The sequence below is a fragment of the Triticum urartu genome, chromosome 7 (assembly GCF_003073215.2).
Source record: "Triticum urartu cultivar G1812 chromosome 7, Tu2.1, whole genome shotgun sequence".
NCBI lineage: Eukaryota > Viridiplantae > Streptophyta > Magnoliopsida > Poales > Poaceae > Triticum > Triticum urartu.
Window position 1 is genome coordinate 205,225,522 of NC_053028.1, and position 22,837 is coordinate 205,248,358.

A 22,837-nucleotide genomic window follows, 5' to 3' on the forward strand; every position below is an offset into this window, starting at 1 on the left:
CTTCCCTGATGATCAGTAGTGGTGCCCAGTTGGGGGTGATCGGGACCGTGTCGCATGTTGGGTTATCTTCTATTTTGGCACCGTAGTCGGGCCATGAGTGTTTGAATGATGTAATGTTATTTATGTACCTTGATTGACGTGGCGAGTGTAAGCCAACTATGTTATCTCCCCTTTTATTATTTATATTACATGGGATGTTGTGAAGATTGCCTAACTTGCGACATATGCCTTCAATGCGATTATGCCTCTAAGTCATGCCTCGACACATGGGAGATATAGTCGGATCGAGGGTGTTACACATATGTTCATAGCTGGCCTCAGAACCTTGATATTGTGATGTTAAGTGGATATGCCAGCATTTTGCAGGATGTCTCAAATCTTTATGAGCATTTACAGCCGTTATGCTGTCCGGGTCATCCCAGGTTTCTAAATAGTTCGATGCATTTGCAAATTCCTTCCTCCCGTTCTCGATGTTCCTTTGGGCCCGATTAACCACACCAATAGCCGAGTTGAGCTACTCTATTGCCCCGACATATATGTTGGAGCTATTATTATGACGCTATGTGTTTTAGGGAATCACCTAGTAATCTAGCCATGTTTTGTGTTCCCGGTGTGATGATTCTGGCCACCATTCTGGAAAGCATCCCGTGATGCCATTTAGTAGTAGGTATTCTACTCCTGGGTTCTTGACCCAAGATTCACTCTACTTACCTCGTGTTGATAGTGTTGCTCATATCTTTAGGATACTAGTAACCTTTGTGATAGTCTTCGAGGTCCGTGGTATATCATTCTTCCAAATACCATGAACCATCCTTGGCAGAAGTTATTCTAACCAAAAGATCACAATCAGAGTACTCTTGAGGAGTTCTCCATTCATAATTGTGACTCTGCCAGTCCTACCTCTCTGCATGGGTTATCCGGAAGAAACATGTTGAACTTGATTCGACATACTAATCTATGCATCCACAACTCAGAAAGTTATATGTTCCTTTGAGTTGTCCCCCTTCAGTTATATCCCGACCTCGTTCATCAATTGTTGGTCAAGAGTAGTTGTGCATTGGTGTTATCGATGCCTATTATTCTTGTGATCCATCAAGCCATTCTATTCCGGAATGACTAGGAGAAACAAAATCCAGTACCTCATCCATATCTAGGATTGGGTCAAAGCAGTTGTATTCCGCAGATCAAAGTGCCAATCCAGCTTTTGTTCTGTTCTACCTTGGAGTGTTGCCTCCTTATGTCAGAATTGTCATGAGAATTGCACCACCTCTTATGAACTCTTGATGCAGTGATATTTCTCTCCATCATTATTCATTCCTCGGTTCCGTGTTGTTGCAACCGGAATACCGACAAGTGAACTGTGATGTGTGAAATCAATACTCCTAGCAACTAGTTGCTTGGTAGTAAATGGACAATATTCTCATTCTTAGCGTGTTGGTTATTGAATCATCATTCTAAGATAGATTGTGCTACCTAGTCCTTATTTCCGGTGCACTCTTCGATCAATGAGTTAGTATTATTCAATCCCTTGCTTATTTGATCATATCGTCTTGCTCTGAAAAGCAAGATTGTTCTCGAGCTTAGTAACATATCGGTGGTTCGTGATTTTCCGAAGATCTTCTCGGAAGTATTACCTGGCTGTCACCTGACCGCTATGTTGAGTTCGTGATCAAGGTGGTTTTCTTATAAATCACCCCTTATCCAAGAATCTGTGTTGGATATCCCTGAGCTAGTGGGTTGAGCTAGACAACAACTTGGAGAATTGGAAGATAAAAGCTTGTCTGACTTAGTTCATGTTAAGGGATATGTTCCGTGTGTGTGTGTGTGTTGAAGAAAGATGATATCTCCATCAATTGGTCCTCGTGATCAGTTGTTGGATCAATTGCCTTGTCAAAACTTTGAATTGAGTATGGGCTATCGTCAAGTCAAATCAGAACCAACGGTGTTCATAATGTTGTCTTACCCGTGGTTGATCCCTCGAGCATACACCATTACATCTTGTGGTCTGGCCAATACTATCATCGTGTTCACATGATGGTGGAAGTCTAGTGATATGGAAATTCCGATGAGTTGTTGTTGAGCCCATCAGCAGCATTTTGTCTCCACCATGATTCATGTTGAGCATCAACCTAGTGTTGGAAACTTTATAAGCAATGCCTTCGTGTTCCGTTCATGAAGCTTAGGCTTGGATGGAAGAAGTGACTTCCTCGAATTCATGTGCATTTGGTGCAAGTTGCCGCCGTGAGTTCGAGAAAGATTGTTTTTGTTTCTCCTGGTACCATCCCAAGTCAGTTATGCATGTGTGAATGTATTCTATGGTTTGGTAGATTAATTACCTCCACTCCATATGTATTCCCTAGCACACCAAGCAACTGATTGACTTGTTCAAGGCAAAGAAGTCTATGCTTGGGATCTCATCCGTGGACTTGCGTAAGACTTCAAAATCCTTGATGATGGTTCCCCACCTGAAATCGATAGTGTTTTACTATAAGACTACTACGTGGTCATGCTCATCTTGGATAGCGTGTTCACAGGTTTGTAGCAGAACCAGCTCATGTTTTGGAGCTTGCTATCGCAGTTCATTCCCCGAGAATCTCGCAACGTCATCTTGTCAAATTGTGTTGCAAACTCTCATTTTCTTTCTAGACTGGATGGGTCTGGAATATCCTAACACCAACCAGATCTGAATCTCAGGCAGATATGATGGTTGGAACATACCACAAGAACTATAATGTTGGTCTCTTTGTAACCGGTAACGTGGATGTCGTGGCCAACACACCTAGCCGGAAGGCCTATTATTGTAGTATCTTGGTTGAAGAAGTTGGTCACCTCCCCATAAGGATCTCGCAGGATCTGCCTCCGTACTTATTCCTTATGGATTCTTGAGCTTCCGAAGTCCGACCTTTTACTTGATGTTCTAGATATCAAACCATATCTATGAATGGATTACGCTAGCACATCAAGGAGAACATTAGAAGCGGAGTGCTAAATGTCTCTCGGTCGACCATCCAGATTATGTTCCCTTAGCCTCGCTAAGGGAAGATCTGAGAAGGTGTTATCTTCCTTTGTATCCGCATCATCCATCACTAGTCATCATGGCAGTATGCCGTGTTGCCAGGATCCTTGCCATGGATGTTGGTAGAACCTTGATGAATATGGAAATGCTCAAGTTCTTGAGAGCACGCGCAAGCAAAATCATCCCTTGCGTTGTCTTCAACAAGGTAGTCCACATCATCCATCCTAGTCCGGGTATGCCATTTCTTCGAGCTATTTCAAACGATAAATTGTAAATTGCCTTAAGATGGTATGAAGAGTTTCAATGATTTATGGATCAAAAGTAATTCTTTTTGCCACTTAAGGGAACAGTTCAACGAGTCACCTTCTCCGAGGTGCCCTGTTATGGGTTCATGACAATTATCTCCTCGCAACTTTGAAACCTTGCACCACCTTACTCAAGCGTGGAATTGCTACCTACCAACTTGAATCCCCGTCGTCTGATTTCCATCACCCTGATGTGAACTTTGTGTCTCAATTGGAGAGATATTCCTATGTCTCACTCCATGAGTTGATCCTGAGTTGTTCGATCTTCGAGAAGATCGATCCTTCTAGAGTTTTCCCTTCCCTCTCGTTGTCATGTTGGTTGGAGTTCTCAGAGCAAGACATCGAGACAAAGATGGTGATCGAATCAACGTTCTTATGAAGTGCAACTTGGATCATGAATATTGGGTTAAGTTTGCGTCCCCCTTCATCTTACCCTACGCTTGAATCTCGGGACGAGATTTTTTTTAGTGGGGGTGAGTTGTCACATCCCCAGCACCCCCCCTGAAAATACCAGGTTCAACTGAAAAACATTTCAATGAATCCAAAATGCCCTTCACAAAAGTTCATCATTTTTGAATTGGTCTAGAACCTCTCCCAAAAATGGTGCACATTTTCTAGGCCATTCTAGATTTTTGAATTAAATTATATAGTATTTGCATTTGGGCATTTAATTGCTAATAATATTTTAAATGCTCAAATAATCACAAACTGAAATGTTTGCTGTTGGAAATATTCCAAATAGTGACATGGAGCAGTTTCGTGAATTTTGGAGATACCCTGTCATTTTTAATAAAGCCAAACACAATTACAGAAAATAGAAAACATAAAAGGAATGTTAGAGAGAGGAGAAAACCTTACCTGGCGCTTACCTCCTGTGCAGCCCACCTGACAATCCAGCCACCTGGCGGCCCAGCCCACCCGCAGCAGCCAGTCACCCCCTACCTCGCGCCAGAAGGCAGGGGCGCGTGCTCGCCGCGCACCGGCCACGCGCCGGCCACCTCCTGCCTCCCTGCCTATCTCCCCATCGCCCTGAGGACGCCACGCGACCCCATTGACGCTCTCTCGCTCTCCCTCGTCCTCACCCTCTCCCCTGGACCTCTCTCTCTCACCACCGAACGGAGCCGCCGCCACCGTCGCTGTTCGCCGCTACCACCAACCTCCCCACGCCCATCCGGATATGCCACGAGCTCCACCTCGACCCCCGCATCCTCTACACCAAGCCAGGAGCCGCCAGGAGCTCCATCACGACGTCCCCGACCCCTTCTTCCTCCTCAGGTCGCCGGAGATCCCCTTCGCCGCCCGCTTGCTCCGACGCTTCCCCGAGCCATCCGACACCGCCAAACGACGTGATGTGAGCCCCGCCGCCTTTCCCCCCTGTTCTCCCTTGCTCGTTCGTCCCCTAGTCGTACTTGCCACCGCACCCGTGAGCTTCCCGCCGCCATCCATGTCGCCGCCGAGCCCAAAGCTCGATTCACCCGAAGCCGAGCACGTCTGCGTGCTCAGCAGCCCCCCAGAAAGCGAACGCCACCACCCAAGCCTCCCACCGTGCACCCTAGCCTCGTCCCGCTCGAGCCCGTGGCTCCGACCGCCGCCAAGCTCCCCGCTGACGGCGTTACCAGCCACCCCGCGACCAACGGCCTACGCGGTTGGATGCGGCGCACCTTCAGCTACCCGTAGATGCAAACTACGCGCAAAACCGAGCCCCGTAGCGGGTTTCCGGCGAACTTCCGCCGCCGATCTGGTCGTGGACGGCCTAAGTCCGATGATGATGACATGGCGACGTTATTAGCGGCTAATCCCCCAATTAGCAGCCTAGCAGACACTGACAGCGGGCCCCACCATAGGGTCAAACCCCAGTCGGCACTGGATTTGACCGTGGGTTAGTCCCTGTGTCAACGACACGCGGGTCCCACCAGTCAGGTTTGACCCTGGTCAATTCGGCTGACTTGCTGACGCAGTAGTGACACAATCCTGATGTCATTAATGATTTTCTGGATTTAAAATAATCCAGAAAATTCCAGAAAATAGCCAAAACTTCAAAATTCATATAAATTCAACCGTGGCTCAGATTGAAATAATTTATGTATGAAAAATTATCAGAAAAATCCAATCTATCCATCTTTACCATTTTCATGCATGTTAGAACAACTTATGGCTGCTGTTTAGGACAAACTAAGTGAATGGCATTTGAATTTTAACATATGGGGTTTGAATTTGAACCTAGGGTTCAAACCAACTTCATTTAATATGGTTTCTAGTTGCATTAGTTCAATCAACAACATATTGCCATGTCATGAGCATGCATCATATTGTTGCATTGCATTGATTGTGTTTCTTCCTGGTTTGTCGGTATTGTTCCCTCTCAGTAAACGTGGTTCCGACGATGAGTTCGATGACACCGATGAAGAGCTATACTATCTTCAGAAGTGCCAGGCAAGCAAAACCCCCTTGTTCATTTCGATACAATCCCACTCTCTCGCTCCTGCTCTCTTTTACTGCATTAGGACAACAACGATTCATCTGTTACTTGTTGCAGTAGTTGAACCCCTTATCCTCTGCATGACCTGTCATTGCCACAGTAAATAGATGAAACCCACTAGCATGAGTAGGAGTTGTTTGAGCCCTGATGTGCCTACTCATTCATGCTTGTTTGTCATGCCTGCTACTCCTAGAGTTGAGTCAGGTCTGATTCATCGGGGATGAATTGGAACAGTGATGAACATATCCTACTGTGTGTGAGCTAAGTGTGTGAACACGATTTGGTAAAGGTAGCGGTGAGAGGTCATGTAGGAGTACATGGTGGGTTGTCTCATTGAAACCGTCATTGGGAACTGAGTTCTGTGTTTGTGATCCATGAACAGCTACTACCACGCATTGGGCCCGAAACCAATGGACCCTCTCGACTTAATAACTGCCCTTGTCCTCTGTCCAGGAGTTGCAACTTGTTTCTGGTATTTGTAGGATATGTGTTGACGGCCGTGCGTAGCGCTGACCCTAGGGGTGGGCTATGATGCGGTAGATACACCGTGGCACAGTGTACCGGGCGCCCGTTTGGTGTCTCAGGAACCCTGCACACATCGTTTGGGGCTGTGCGCGAAACTCCGGCCGGATCTCCTCGCGGATGGAACCTGAATAGGCGATAAATCTGGACTAGAGACTTGTGTGGTTAGTCAGGTCATGGCCGACTCCCTCGCTAGGCTTCTGCTTGAAGGTTGCCGAGATACACGACGTGTACATGGTGGTAAGTGGCGAGAGCGTGTGTGAAGAAGTACACCCCTGCAGGGTTATAAGTGATCTATTCAAATAGCCGTGTCCGCGGTAAAGGACATCTGGGTTGCCTATAACAGTTCATAGACAAGTGAAAGTGGATACTCTAAAACTCGCAAGATAAGTGTGCGTGCTATGGATGGCCTTCTCGTAGGGAGACGGGAAAGGATCCATAGTGGTGTATTGAATGGTGAATATGTGGACTCGTGTGCGCCACCTCAAAGAGTTGCTTGCAGTCGTAGTTCAGGTTAGCCACTGAGTCAAATCTGGCTTGCTACAGTTAAACTCCACCACCCCCTTTGTTGATACCGATGCATATGTAGCTAGTTCTGATGTAAGTCTTGCTGAGTACTCTTGTACTCACGTTTGCTTAATTTATGTTTTGCAGAGAGACTTCGGTCTCGCTAGTGGTTCCTCGTGGACTTCGACGTTTAGCTTGATACCTCAGCTATGATATTGTGCCCTCGGCAGGATCTGGTAGATAGTCAGGCTTCTTAGCCTTTTCCATTTGTAGATGTCTGTACTCAGACATGTTAAGCTTCCGCATGTGCTTGATTTGTATGCTATGATTGTTGGGTCATGAGACTCATGTTTGTAATATCTCGCTCCTCGGAGCCTGATGAATAAATACTTGAGTTGTAGAGTTATGTTGTGATGCCATGTTGTATTTACACATATCGACCATATTGTGTGTATGATTGAAATGCTTGGTATGTGTGGGATCCGACAATCTAGTTGTTTTTCCTTGGCAGCCTCTCTTATGGGGAAATGTAGTCTAGTGCTTCCATGAGCCATAGTAGTCTGCTACAGCCCGGTTCACCGGAGTCCTGTTAGCCCAGCACTACTGCTCAGGACACTTGACTGGCCGGCATGTGTTTCACTTCGTTCCTGTGTCTGTCCCTTCGGGGAAATGTCACGCGGTGACATCCGGAGTCCTGCCTAGCCTGCTACAGCCCGGGTTCCCGGAGTCCTGTTAGCCCAGTGCTACAGCCCGGATTCACACGTCCCTGACCGACATGCTCGATGTGATTCATGTATGCCTGTCCCCATAGGTTAGTGTCGCTTTGGGTTCATGACTAGCCATGTCGGCCCGGGTTCTCTATCATATGGATGCTAGCGAATGTGAGCCAAAAGGCGCAAACGGTCCCGGGCCATGGTAAGGCGACACCCGTGGGAATACCGTGCGTGAGGCCGCAAAGTGATATGAGGTGTTACCGGCTAGATCGATGTGACTTGGAATTGGGGTCCTGACAGTTCTTCAAACAGTTAGCCTAGAAGAAGATACACTTGTGAGGCACATACATAAATACAAGTTCAATATGTGGTCTGATCAAATACATATAGCCTACCTGAATCTTTGGATCGGACCAGTGTTTAACGAGGGCTGTCCAGTCTTCATCTGTAATATATTCCACTAGAGATGTTTGGGCGATTTAATTGTTAGCCTTGCCTTCAAAGTGAGATTTTCTAAGGTGGTACCGATACTGTCGCAGAGCACACTGAAAAACATGAGTGCATGCTTGTCTAGTTGCATCATCTTTCGGATCCAACTTGAACCTCATATGTTGAAAAAAGAATGTGAGTCTTATTTGGAGGAAGCTAGAAAGTATGGGACAGAGCAAGACAATATTACTAATTGCGATGAATAACATTACTTACGGATAAATGGTCAAGGAAGGTGTTAACCTGGGTATTGTCTTTCGCATTCCTATACTGGATCCACATTGGGAGGATACGTGCATGACACCTAATGGAAACGGCTGCCTCTGATACTAACTTGGCTGACTCTGTAGCATCACGTGGCCTTTTTAAACCTGCCTCAAAATGGATCTCCATTCTTCCTCCTTTAGATTTTGTTAATCTGTCAAGCATTATCCCTGATGTCTGTTTCCGCTTGCGCCGTGGTGCTAGTTCAACAACGAATATGGAAAGTGTTAGTGTACATCAAACTGTGAGAGTACATATAAAGGAGCATGCAACTGCAACTTGACTCGGTCAGGTACCGTCTTGGTGTTGATGCTCATGAGGTTCATCTGATCTTGCCAAGTCCTGTTGTGTCAGCAGTGCTTTGGAAGTAGTGTTAGGTGTAAAGGCATCTTGGGAACTGGCCAGTTCTGAAGCAAACAAACGAGTAACTGGTTTAGATGCTGGTACAGTTGAAGAGGATGCTGCAGCTAGTGGAGCAGGTGATAGTGTGTGTGTGTAGATTTAGCCGGTGGACTTGGACCTTCTACTGCACTATAAGTACCAGCTGAATCTCGACGGCAGAACCTTTTCCGTTTTAACCGACGAGTAACAGAACTCCCTATTATATTATTTTCCTTGCTCTTTTTGACTTTGCCATGTCAAGCTGTACCCAGAACACAAAAGAATAAAATCACTCTTGAGAACTCATTGATGCATGATACAGACAAGTAACACTTTCATGTAAGACAACCGTATGAGGATGGAATATGTAAAAAAAACAGGACGACATGACATATTCACAGCTACGATGTGCAAACTAAGCAGAAGGATTTTCAAGAAAATAGAAGTAATGCAAGCTAGACACCATATGAAAGATGCAACCAATATTACTCTGCCTAGTTAAAAGTGTCTTGTCATAAGTGGCAATTCGAAAAATTAGAAGCAGTACAATGTAGAAATCAATGCAAGATGCAACCACTATCAAACTGTCATGTTAAAAGCGTCCAATCATGAGTGACTAATGCGGGATACACAACAACAGTACTTTGATGTAAGAACATGGTATGATAGATAGGTGCAGTGTATTCTAGACACAGAAAGCCATGTCATATGCACATGTATAACGTATAAACTCAGCAGGTGCAATTTAATCAAAATAGAAGAAATACAGGCTAGACAACATATGCAACATGAAACCAATTATCACACTGTCAACTTAGAGCAAGCACCTGCGATGGTAGAGTACGGGAGATGAACTCATCATGTAGACTTGGGACTTCAACTTCATTAGCAGTAGCAGTGGCAAATCTAGAGAGTCTCTGTTTGCGTCGGTGCGGAGAACCACCAACATCCCCTAACTTACTCTTTTCCTTCCTATTTTCTGATATTGCCTTATGAAGTCAAAACCACAAGAAGATGAATAAAATTAGCTCTGCATAACTGGTTGATGCATGATACAGACAAACACTACTTTGATGTAAGGCAAGCGCAGGATAGGAGGATGGAATATATACAAAAAAAGACAGCGTTTCATATTCACACGTACGATAGGAGGATGGAATATGTATGAAAAAATAGTAAGCAGAAGGCATTTCAACAAAATTAAAAGAAATGAAAGCTAGGCACCATATGAACATGCGACCAATATCACTCTATCAGGTAAAAAGTGTCTCGTCGTAAGTGCCATTTCAAGAAATTAGAAGCAGTACAAGCTAGAAGACAATGCAAGATGCAACCTACATCACAGTCCCAAGTTAAATGTGTCTTATGGGTAAGTGATCGTTGCAGGTATAAGTTGTAAGCTACGTAGATGCAATTCAACATAATCAGAAGCAATACAAACTAGACATCATACGGAAAACGCAACCACGTATAACAGTTCCAAGTAAGAGCAAGCACATGTGATGGTGGAGTAGGGGAGATGTGCTCGTCATGTACACGTATGTTCTAGAAACAGGAACAGTGTCATATTCACAGGCATTATGTGTAAAGTAAGCAGATGCAATTCAAGTTAGAAGCAATACAAGCTAGACATCATACGCAACATGCAACCACATATAATAGTGTCAAGTTAGAGCAAGCACCTGTGATGGTGGAGTAGGGGAGATGTGCTCATCATCTACACAGCTACGTTGACTGTCCAGCCTTGTGTTGTCTTGCGAATCTTGTTGGGAGGATGGTGGAGTAGAATCTGTAGAGACCCCCTGTTTGAGTTGCTCCGAAGGACCGCCATCATCCACTGCCGGACTAATTTCCTTCAGCTATAATGATTTTGCATTGTGAAGTCAAACCGATAAGAAAAAGGAATAAAATTCGCTCTTCAGAACTCATTCATGCATGATACTGATGAACACTACTCGGATGAAAGGCAAACACATGATGCGAGGATGGAATATGTATGAAAAACAGGATGGTGTGACATATTCACACCTATGATGTGGTAACTAAGCAGAAGGCATTTCAACAAATTAGAAGCACTGGAAGCTAGACACCATATGGAAGATGCAACCAATATCACTCTGCCAAGTTCAAACTATATGGCGTTTCAACAAATTAGAAGCAGTACATGCTAGAAATCATATGCAAGACACAACCAATATCACAGTGGCGACTTAAAGGTACCTTATCATAAGATATAGTATGTACCAAAAACAGGAAAGCGTGTCATATTCACATGTATCATGTGTAAGCTAAGCAGATGCAGTTTACACTAATTAGGAGCAATACGAGCTAGACACCATATGCAACATGCAACCAGATATCACAGTGCCAAGTTAGAGCAAGCACCTTGGATGGTGGAGTAGGGGAGCGGAGACTTGGACCTTGTAATGCACTATCAGTACAAGGAGAATCGGTATAGATGCTCCGTTTACGTTGCTGCAGAGGACCACCATCATCGCCTTCCTAACTCTTTTCCTTCCTCTTTCTTGATTTTGCCTTGTCAAGTCAAACCCACAAGAAAAAGGAATAAAATTTTCTCTTCAGAACTCATTGATGCATGATACTGACGAACACTACTTTCATGTAAGACGAACACTACATATCACACTGCCAAGTAAGAGCAAGCACCTGCGATGGTGGTGTGGGGGAATTGCGGTGATCAACTAGAGAGCTACGTTGACTATCTTCATTTAGCCTTGCTGTTTCTTGAGAATCATGTGGGGAGGATGACACTGCACTCTTTAAACGAGTATGGCGTCTCACAGAAACCCACCCGGGTGACTGTCTCATCATAAGTGATTGACGATGGATACAAAAGAGCATTAGTTTGATGTACGAACATGGTTAATAGACATATGTAGTATGTATCAAAAACAGGAAGGCATGTCATTATCAAAGGTATAATGTGTAAAGTAAGCAGATGCAATTTAACCAAATTGGAAGGAATACAAGCTAGACACCATATGCAACATGCAACCACATTTGACAGCGCGAAGTTAAAGCAAGCACCTGGGATGGTTGTGTGTGGCAATTGAGATCATCAACTGCAGAGCTACGTTTACTATCTCCAACTGCTGACACTGCACCCGTTAGAGCGCTGGAATGCTTAGTGCTTATCTTTGAATTACACTGGAGTGACTTCTGTCTTTTCTTTTCTGCATTCATCAACACTGCGTCAGAGTCTGAAATACCCATGCATAAAAAAACAATAGTGTGAGTATGGGTGAAGTGTGTGCACAATTAGTATAGTGTAAAGGTAGCAGATAGCAGGTCGGTGAGAAATAAATGACGGGAGACATATGATAGCTCTACAACATGCATGGCACACTAAATTACTACAGGATTCTATGAAAATAATAGTCGACTGAAAGCAAATAGGTCAGTCCATTTTTTCTGCACCGTCCGATGTACAAAGAACGGGCAGATCGCCTTCATCTACCTCCAGCGAGTCAGTGTTGCCGATCTTCCTCGAAACGCCAGCGACCATCGGCCCAGTATTCCTCCCTTGCATGCGCCCTCCCCTCGACCTCACCGCACCGCCGTGCTTGGCACGCCCCCCGACCATCCATTCAAGCCCCGCCGACCTCCAGATCGGGCGCAAGCAGCTCCTGCGCCCCACAACCCTATGATAGACACCGATGCGCCGCTTCCCCGGGGAACAGGCGGACTAGGTGCTCCGCGCGCCTAAGCGGGTGCTGCTTCTTTTAATTGCCGTTCGACTGACTCTGAATTGAAATCCAGGCGGGCTAATGACCTCTAGCAAAGGTAAAATAGTAAAAGGGAGGAAACCTTGTGCATTTAGTATCACAAAGAAGATGCAGTAAGAAGCGCTCAACTAGTTTCTTTCATGGGATGAATACGGTGTGAGCGAAGACGTAAGATTTGCACGAATAAGGGAAGAGGAGTACCTCTTTCTGCTGGCAGTGTTGTGTCCTCCTTCTGTTTTTCCGACGATCTTCTTGTTGTTCGCCGGAAACCAGAAGTTGTGGAGGACGGTGCAGCCTTGGACGAACCCATGGCCAAGTTGTTGAGTGTGGTGCGGTGGCCGTCTGTCGGCGGCGGGGAAGCAGATTCGAGGCGGCGAACAATGGCGTAGCGGGAACAGCTCCGGTGGAGTGGACGGTTGCGACAGTGGAGCCGTAGCAGTGAGGCGCGGGACGACGTGGTCAGAGTGGTTCTGGTATGGCGCACGTCAGCGTCGGTGTCGTGGAGGCAGCTTGGCCTCGGCTTCAGCTGCTAAGTCCTTGAGGGCGTTGCGGTTGCATTGGACGACGACATCGGGGTACCGACTCCGGCGTGATGTAGGAGGGCGGCGGTGGATTGGCCGCTATGGGGTGGAGGACGGAGGAGGCTGGGGTTTCATGACTGGTGGAGAGGGCGTTTTCACGCCCAGGGAGTATGAATGGGGAAACGGAGGGAGGCGGGGAACTAAGGGGGAACAATGTTTCGGTTTGAGACGCGCTTGTTTGAAATTTGGGGAAAGTTACAAACTTTCCCCCCATCTAAAATTTCGGACATATTGCGGGTTGGGGGTAGGACAGTCATGTTAGGTGTCCCAAATGTGGGTGGGATAGATTTCGGCCGAGCGCATGGGTAGCCGCCCATGGCGTATGAATGCTTCTCTAGCGTCTTGGTGAAGTTACAAACCTACCCCGGTTTAGACCTTTGGACATCGGGCCGATAGGCTACACGAGCCAGAGTCAGGACAGTAATTTCCTACCACCAAAACATTAGTCTCGCGCGATTTCGGGTGACCAGAGGCCTATTTGGCCCTTCGTTCAATATTTGGGAGCAGAAGCATTAACGTTTTCGGTTCTCTTGAATTGAACTTTCAGGATTTGTCAAACTTCACAAATCTTTACTCTTGAAAATCCTAAAGCTACGATTATTTTGGAATGGAGGGGGTACATTTGAATATACATTGTACACGAGTATATATTAAAAAAATATGCAACTTACCTCAGTTCATGCATGGTTCCAGATATAATCTCCTTGGTTGCAAAAAAAGTTAGATATGCGTATGAATATATATATAGCATGTTCAAACTCACAACGAAGATTGATGCCCCCTTTTACATCTAATTTACAAATGCCATTATCTCGGGTTCAAATAGATGAATGCACTTCCTATGAATTCAAATCTTCGAAACCCCCTTTATGTTGAATTCGACATGTATTCAATTTCGTAGCTAGCAATTTGGAATGTATCCATGCAAGTGACAAATGTATAAAGTGCTTCACACTAACAACATGGAGTGCACTAATTAATGTTTATATATGAATTGCAAAAGCATCCATTACCTGTATTTCAAACCGCTCTCACTCTATGGATCGATAATATGAAATAAACACATGCACATGCTAGAATTCAATTGCAGTTGAAGAAAGAGCCTACTCCTGGTACTGTATATTAGTGATAGGGGTGTGTACAAAGTACATGTGAATACCAGGCATTGTGTGTGTATACTATCGATGAACTAGCCCCCAAAGCTTGTATAACATACTAAGGGCCTAGGGTCACAAATCATATATAGTCGGCTTATCACCAGTGGGGATAGAGTCCTCCGCGACTCTGGTAGCTTCGTGTTGTACGCCAAGTCCTCCACATCGGTCTTCGTATAACATGTCTCGGTCCAACCTATATGTGCCGCAGGATGGAACCGACCCATGAGTCTTCATGTTGACCCACCACAACTAGAAATGATGTGCCCACCACACCACACACGCAATCGGCCACTAAGAAAATAAGCATATACAATAGTACAACGGTATCTAGCTCACGATATGTCTCCATATTTTGTTGATGACACTGACGGACTTTGCATTTGATGCGTGCTCCGTATTTTGTTGACGACACTTACGATCATTGTATTTGAAGCGAAAGCACGATATGGTCACTGGACTTCAGAATAAGCTCATCACGGTCACCACATACATTTTGTCATGCTAACCAACATGTGGTTGGATGGTTAGAGGACAGTGGTTTCTCGAGCCCACCAAGGTTAAAGTACCGGTGCTCGCATTTATCTTGTGTTAATTTCAGTATTTTCCGGCGACGTACGTTCAGTGGGAGGAGACGTTCCACTCAACTATGAGGCACCTATGGTGACTTTGTAAAATCTCAAGATCATATATGCTGGCCCACTCTCTCGAAGGTGCTCATAGGGGTAGGGTTCGCGTGTGTGCGCTTATAGCGGTGAGTGCTTGCGCGTATATATGAGCCCTTGCGTCTGTACCGTGTTAAACAAATACATATCATGATTATACGGTCACTGGCTCACCCGTACAACTCCGTATTTTGTTGATGACACAATCAATTAACCAATCAAACGTTCCACGCGGCGCAACTAGTGTTGCACCATCGGGGCACGTAACCGTGGGGCCCACCTGTCAGCCCGTATATGAAAGAAAGAAATGGTAGTTTGAGTCTGTACTGTGTTAATAAAACAGGAGTACATTTTAGGGTGATCATACGGTCACTGGCTCACCATACAGCTCCGTAATTTGTTGATAACACGATCAATTGACCAGTCAAACGGTCCACATTCAGCAGCGCACATTACCATAGGGCCCACCCGTCAGCGCGTATATGAAGGACAGAAATGGTAATAGATTAGTGGTCGGTGGGTATTCGAAGTCGTGAGACCTCTGGTTGGCAGTCACCAGCGGTTGGGGGGCGTTCATTATGCGGTGGGGTGGGGATCCCTGGAGAAAAAGCTTGGCGGGGGGGCTAGAGGGATGGCCGATGCGGCGGCGGACCGGCGGTGGGGAGTGGTTCTGGGGAAGGCGGGCGGCGGGGGCTGGCGGTTTGGCCGGTGGTGGCTGGCGGCTCAGGGGGGGTGGAGTTTGATGATAAACTGGAGGCCCTTGATTTCGTATCCAACGGCTGGAAAATCTAATGACCAGAGATGAAAAAGTCAGTCGACTGACGTGTAGCCTCACCCCGCACGTACACATGCACGCACGCAAGACACGCACGCATGTAGGCGTGCAACACTGACACGTACACACGCATGCATGTTGGCGTGCAACACTGACGCGTACACATGCACTCACGAACCCCGCATGTACGCACCCATGCATGCAACACTGAAACGTACCCTTGCACGCACGCAACACTCGCACGCCTGCATGCACACAGCACACGACGCAAGACACACATTCAATCTATACGTGCATGCACCCTTTGTTAAGGACATGGATTGTTACGGGTATTAATCAATCTTATCTGTGATAAGCAGAACATTGATGTTTGTAGCGGTCTTTATGAATCACAATGTATCGAACGGGCTATCAACATAGTAGGCTTATCTACATGAAAAAGATGATGTCACACTCAATGAACAATCATCGGTTTATGAAATGCCCGCTTCTGACTGCCCTGGCCCACCAAAGGTTCCTCTGTTGTGCGCTGCCTGCGTTGGGTCACTAACATCCATGCCATGCACCAAAAGAGCCCACATGTCAGTGGAAGAACGGCGCGGTGTCCTAGGTCAGAGTCGAGGGCGCCACTCGCGGCACGCCCGGCTGAACACGCCTCCATGCCGCATTCAAACGCCTCCATGAAACCAGCCCGTGTGGAAGCCGAGAAACCCACTCTGGACGCACGTCCGTTCATGACCGGGCCGGCGTTAAACGCAACGCCGCCGAGCTCCTCCCGTCCGTCATCTATTTAATCTCCTATTTAAACGAGGCCAAACGCCGGCCAAGAATCGCACACCTCCGCTGGTCCCCTATCTCCTCCACCATTTTGTCCACTCTTACAATGGCTTATGAAGAGTAGTTATTCCGCATCCAAGCCGGCTGGGTAGCCTGCCGGATACGAGCTATGCAGCTCGCTGATCCACCTCCCTCCCTTCGCCTGACGGAGCCAGTTGCCGCCCCAAGCCGGCGCGCGGTTTAGCAACTCGCCGCTCCAGGCCAGCTCGACGAGGAGCGGCGCACGGGCGTCGTTGCTGCCATCCACGCCGCCGCCTCGTACCGCGTCTCCCGTTTCTGTGGCCGAGACTCCCATGCTGGCATCCGCGCCATGCAAGCAGCGACAAAATTTGGGTTCAGGGAGAGCGACGAGTCGGTGGCCAGCGCCTCCGCGTCCGCCGCCATCATCGAGGAGAAGTAGAACACGGGAGGCCACCGCCGATTGGGTCCCATGAAGGCCACCGTGGAGGCGACGCCGGCGTACACAGCAGGTGTCTTGCCGGATCCTTTTTTTGTGAGGACCTTCGTCGACCCCACATGGGCTCCGCGGAAGAGGGGAATGTTAGGATGAACTTGAGATGGTGCCGGCCATGGCGAAGTAGTGGTCGGTGATGAACTCGAACCGGTGCCGGCCACCATCATCTTCGGCACCAGCCAATGATATCAGTTGGGCAGTGGGGAAGCGAGCCGTCCTTTGCGCGGAAGAATATACCTCCGGGGCTCCCGGTAGTCCGGTGATCGTGCTACTGGACATGAGGAACACAAATCGATCGGCGGGCAGCCATTTAGGCCAGGTATTATATAACTGTGCTGTCCAAAACTAGCACCGCGTAGTTCATTTGAATGTAATGAAATCCATAATGTTTGTATGAAAATTCGGTATTTTGTATGATTTCCGTCGTTGTTTATATGAAATATCAGTTTGTCTATCTGTTTGCGTGAATTTCGTCCGGTTGGTTGAGTTGTTGTCATGATGTGTGCGGCTACGGTTGGATGGCGTAATTTGCGGGTCGCCGCTCGCTCTGCGGGCGGCTCGTGTGGTGTTGTGGGACAAAAAAACACAGCTCATGCGAGCTCGTCTCCAACGTGCGCGCTGGAGGATGCATGACAGCATGAGCACCCGAGCCATTCCTTGTTCATCGGTGGCAAAGGCACCGGTGGACAAAAGGGTCGCCAATATTTTGGCTACCCCGGGCAAGATCCAAACAACCCCTCCCAATAGATTCAAATCCCTCGTTCGCCGTGGAATTTTGGCATGTGTTGTTTTCATGGACTAGCAAGATGCCCGTGCATTGCACGGAACATCAAGATGCATTTTTTTACAAACTCTCGCATGCATGCAAGGGATAATTAATGTCCTCCTTTGCTAGTACCACGAGGCAAACACCATTAATATTGCATCGATTAGTGTCAGTGGCCTTGTATATCTGCAAATTTTAATTTTGATAGCGGCCCCTTGTATATAAAAATGGAGGGAGAAAGATGAGAGATAAGGTAAGGAGGAGTGGGGCGTGGTGGTGACTGGTGGTCGGACTGGGCGGAGGCATGGGGATGGACGGCGCATTATGTCTAGGTTTGTATCTCTCTCACACACACCCACGTAGGTGGGGGACGTGCACGAAGAGAAGAGGTGCACGCACGGCGCACGTACTCCCGTCTCTTTCCCAACCACACCCACGCGGGTACACGGTGGAGCTCATTTCTGTACGAAAAAGGCAGCCCACGTGGTAATTTGGCACGTGTACTGGTTGTCCACTTGGTGGAGGGAGGATCGTCTACCATGGGTGAACAAACAAATTGCGACTTGACGCGTTATGTTAAATTAAAAAAAAGGCAAACCATGTGGGGCCTACCTTAGAGGCAAGGCTCTATACACTGGAGTACTTTTGATATGTCCCGTCAACTCGCAGAACAAGGAGAAGCTTGCTTAGTACACCGTCTCCCCCGCCCACGGGCGCGGTGGCTCGCAGGATGAGGTGAAGCTTGCTTACTACGTCTTACGCCCGCTCCCTCGCCCACGCGCGCGGTGGCTCGCAGCACGAGGAGAAAATTTTACTACTCCCTCTGTTTACTCCTCGTCCCTACTACATACTTTGGTTAGTACTCCCTCCATTTACTTATACAAGGCCACTATAAAAAATACATTTTGCATCTACACAAGGCCACAAATAGTAATCGAGACAAAAGTTACTACTCCCTCCTTTCCAGTTTATGGCTCAATTTCAAAATCTCTCCAACCAAGGTAGACGGTGAGTGCTCGAATTAATTTTGTAGTTTGCACAAGTAATTAGTACGCTTGTTTTTCTCAAGAAGTTATGTTTACCGAGGCATTAATTAGAACGAATGCATGAATGACCACTAAATTTCCATGAACTTGTACATGCATTGGTTAGTTTCCTCTTGACACTGCTTGCGTCGGGTGATCTAACGCACCTCGAAATCCAACATGTAATGGTACTACTACTAGTATAGTAGAACTGAGACTTATCAAACGGAAAAGCGAATGTTTTTTAGATGAGCCCTATAAACCCTAGTGGGTACGTACTCCGTAAAAATAGATTTTTCCAAAACTAAGTCGCTCCCTTTCATGAATTCTGTAGTATACTCCTCCGTCGATGCTCCCTTTCATGAATTATGTACTTCCTGTCGACGACATGTGGGACATATAGCAACCGGGTCGACGTGTCAAGCACCAAATAACAGTGCAGAACAGCAGGGAGGACACACCCCACTCGTATCGGCCCAGTAGTAGTAATGAGCAATGAGACGTCAAATCACAATGCCACACTTTCCCAGATGGACGAAGCAACCATTATTTCACACTTCGGTTTGCCATCATCTCAAACCACGTACTAGTATTGCTTCTGCCTCAAGAGGGACACGCGCATCGCCTTGGTACATCATGACACGTGGGACCGCATGACAGGCCATGCTCCCCCGCCGATCGCTCGGTAAAATCACCTCATTTTTACTACACTTTCTCCGTATCGGTTTACTACATGGCATGCACGTCGTTCTAGGTTGAGAATTTAACTGGCTATATATGTGATGAACAGTACTCTAGCCTTTTAAAAAATGTATACTTTTGTACAGTAGTACTATCGATGGATTGCGCCATGGAGCAAAAATTGAAATTAAAAAAAAGGTGGTACATATAGAGAGCGCTCGTTGCCAAAATATGCATATAGTACTATTAAAAAAGCTAGTACGTGCTTAATTGGGGTGCTAAATTCTATTAAAGTAATACTAGTAGTATGTACATACTGAAGAGTTAAGGTAACGAGAAGAAACATAACATAGTTCTGCTGGGGGCTCAGCACAACACACCCCTCAAATTAAACTAAGCACACCTGAAATTAAACTATGCAACTAATCCGGTAGACACTGCATTAGAAGTTTAGAACCACCATGAGCAATGACACTGCCACCTTACTCGGAGTCCTCGTCCACGTCCTCGACTTCGTCCTTGTCCCTATTCCTCTTGGCCGATACTTCTTTGCTTGAACCGCACACTTGGCTATTGTTCTTCATCCAACACCTGTAGATATTGAAACAAAGGTAGCCATCCATTGCAGCGCAGTGGATGTGGTCTATATCTAGTACATTCCGCTGCCATGCATGACGATGAAACGTGTATGGAGGTTTCTCCAGTTTACCGTACGAAGGATGAACCATGGCTCCTGCCAGGGTTAGCATTGAAGGCTGACGAGAGGGCACCAGCCGATTCTTCTGGAGGTCGAAGGGGTTGCCTACAACGAGGCCTATCTGACCCAGGACTTCTTCGTCGTTCGTAAAGTCTACAGTAACGAATTTCACTGTTTTGTCCTTGAGGAAGTTCTTAAAATCCTGACACTCAACGGCGGCATAGCATATGTGGTAGACCAAGCAAACGTTATGTACGCAAACCTGGATCATGGCGGGCTTCTTCCTCTCTCTCTTCGTCCTTTAGATCCTTCTCTCATCCTAGGACTGTGGTGTACTCAACATCTAGCCCAGCGACCCACTCATCATCTGAGTTTTCGAACATGCGTCTGAAGCGAGAAAGGCATCCTTTCACCGTCGCGGAAGAACGGGTGTAGATGACGTCGAACTCATCGCCGGTGATGGTTCTAACCTTGTACTCACCGCCGATCGTGGAGATTTGGGACGCCATGGATTTGGGAGGAGGGTTAGGATTAGTGGAACTACCGTAATGTGAATGGACGGGACGACTAGGAGCGAACCGTCGTAGTATTGAAGGACGTGCGGGGACGAGTAGGAGCGAACTGCCAGCGTGCGAACAGTAGGGTAGTGGCTTTCCATTCTCCCATGATACGGGCTTCCGAGAGCCCTTGGATCTAAGATCAAACGGTTGCATGGCGTGATTCTAGACCTATGGGTGAATATCCTATCCTGGATGGTTATTCTGCAAATTTTCAGCAACTTAGCATGCGACCTTTTGATCTCAGATCCAAAGGCTGCCAGCAGCCCGTATCATGGTCGCGCCTACCACGACCGTCGCGTCGCTCGCGTGGTCGCGCCCTTGGAGATTTAACACGTTGCGTTAGGCTATCTGATGTTGGCATGTCATACATAGTCATCACTTAGTCACTCATACTACAACAAGGTTGGCTATAAGTGTATTTTTTTACTCCTCTCTATCTCTTTCTTCGTACTCAAGGAAGAAACGGTGCTAAGCACGTGTATTTATTGCATTTGCCAAGGAGTGACCTCTTCCAATGAAATGGTGTTGCTAAGTTTGCTTCATTTAATTAGCTATAGACTCAAAATTGTCTTTTCACCTAGGTACACGCGCTTAGCACCGTTTCTTCCTTGGGTCACCAAACTAGTCTCTCTCTTCTTGATTAACTTGCCACATCAGACTTTATGCCTATGTGGCAAGCTTAAGCACCTGTAGGAGCAAGTAAAAGTAAGTACAATAGTGCGCTTTACATGGCATTTTTGCATATGTGGAGGAAAGATAGGAAAGGAAAAAGTGGAGAAGTGGGCTCTCATGCAAGAGCCAACCTCTACTACATGGTGGAGCATTGGGAGAGGCGCCTGTATGGAGGTGGTCAGGAATTTGGGAGACTCACGCCAGTCGTAGTGCCGTAGTTAAAATGATAATGGCAAGTCAAATCACGGGGCCCCACCTGTCCAGCAGTAACTCGCTGTCAAATCACACAGCCCTACGTTTGCAGCAGCCTACTCCCTCGTCTTCTCGCGTCTCCGTCGAACCGACTAGGCGGAACTGCCCCGCCGCCTACCGTGCAGGAAAAGCCCTACCCTCGACTTTTAAATACAACTACATCCGCTTAAGAATCCAATGATATACTTTTTGTGACATAGTAACTCATATTTAGTTAGTCAAATGGATGACCAAGAACTACGTGCAGGCCCTATAAACCGAGACGCCTAAAAATAAAAAAACCGAGACACCGAGGGTAGTTCACACTACAAGAAATATGTCAACTAGTGACCTTCTGTCAGTGACCCTGGAAGAATTGGTCATAGATCTATGACCATTTGAGACCAATTGGTCAAAAGCTCTTCGGGGGGCTCCAAACCCTAAACCATTGTGACCATTTTGGTCAAAAAGGTCGTAATTTCCTTACACGAAATGGTCATAAAGCAAACAGTGCTAGTCTGCTGCCTTATTTCTAGTTGTTAATGACCAATATAGATGGTCATAGCCTTGTAAATTGTGGTGGGTTGCGATGACTAGGCGCCATCTCATCAGTTTTGCCTATTTGTCATGTCCATGTGTCAATTTTTTCCCTAGGTTGTGAAGCAACCTATATTTCTGTTATTCCAAAAATTCCCAAAAAATTCTCATAAATTGTTTGGATCATATCTTCATCAAATATGTCAAAAACCTTCCTTGCCTAGTTCAAAAATATTTCAACAATATTCATTTTCCTATTTTGTTCAGAGCAGCACTTTGTGAAGGAAGTACCACTTTGGCATGTCCAAATAGTATCCATTTTCTACAGTGCTTTCCTATGCCGAAATAACCATCCTACACCAAATGTCAGCTCAATCCATTCATTATTTTGAGCCCAGCTTCAACATTCGTATTTATGTCCAGTGTGGTACTTTGAAAAGCAAGTACCACCTAGGCTCCTCCTTTTGAGCTAAAAATTTGTGAAGACGGTCTTCTTAGTAACTGATAATCCGCAGCCAAAACTCATGCCCATTAGCCATGTACATTTCCCGTACCGCTAATCAAACACTTGGGTGCTAATTCATGTTTGAGCATCGATCAGTCTCCTCGTGAGAATCTTATGCTGTAATTTTCTTCCTAGCACCTACCTGGGGAGTGCCCAACCCACTAGACATGCCTAGGCCGCCCAGAACACATGGCAACGCCACGGTCACGCGGTGACCACGCGACGGGCATGCGATTTTACGCGCTCTAGAGTTGGGGCCCTCGGCCACCGCCCAA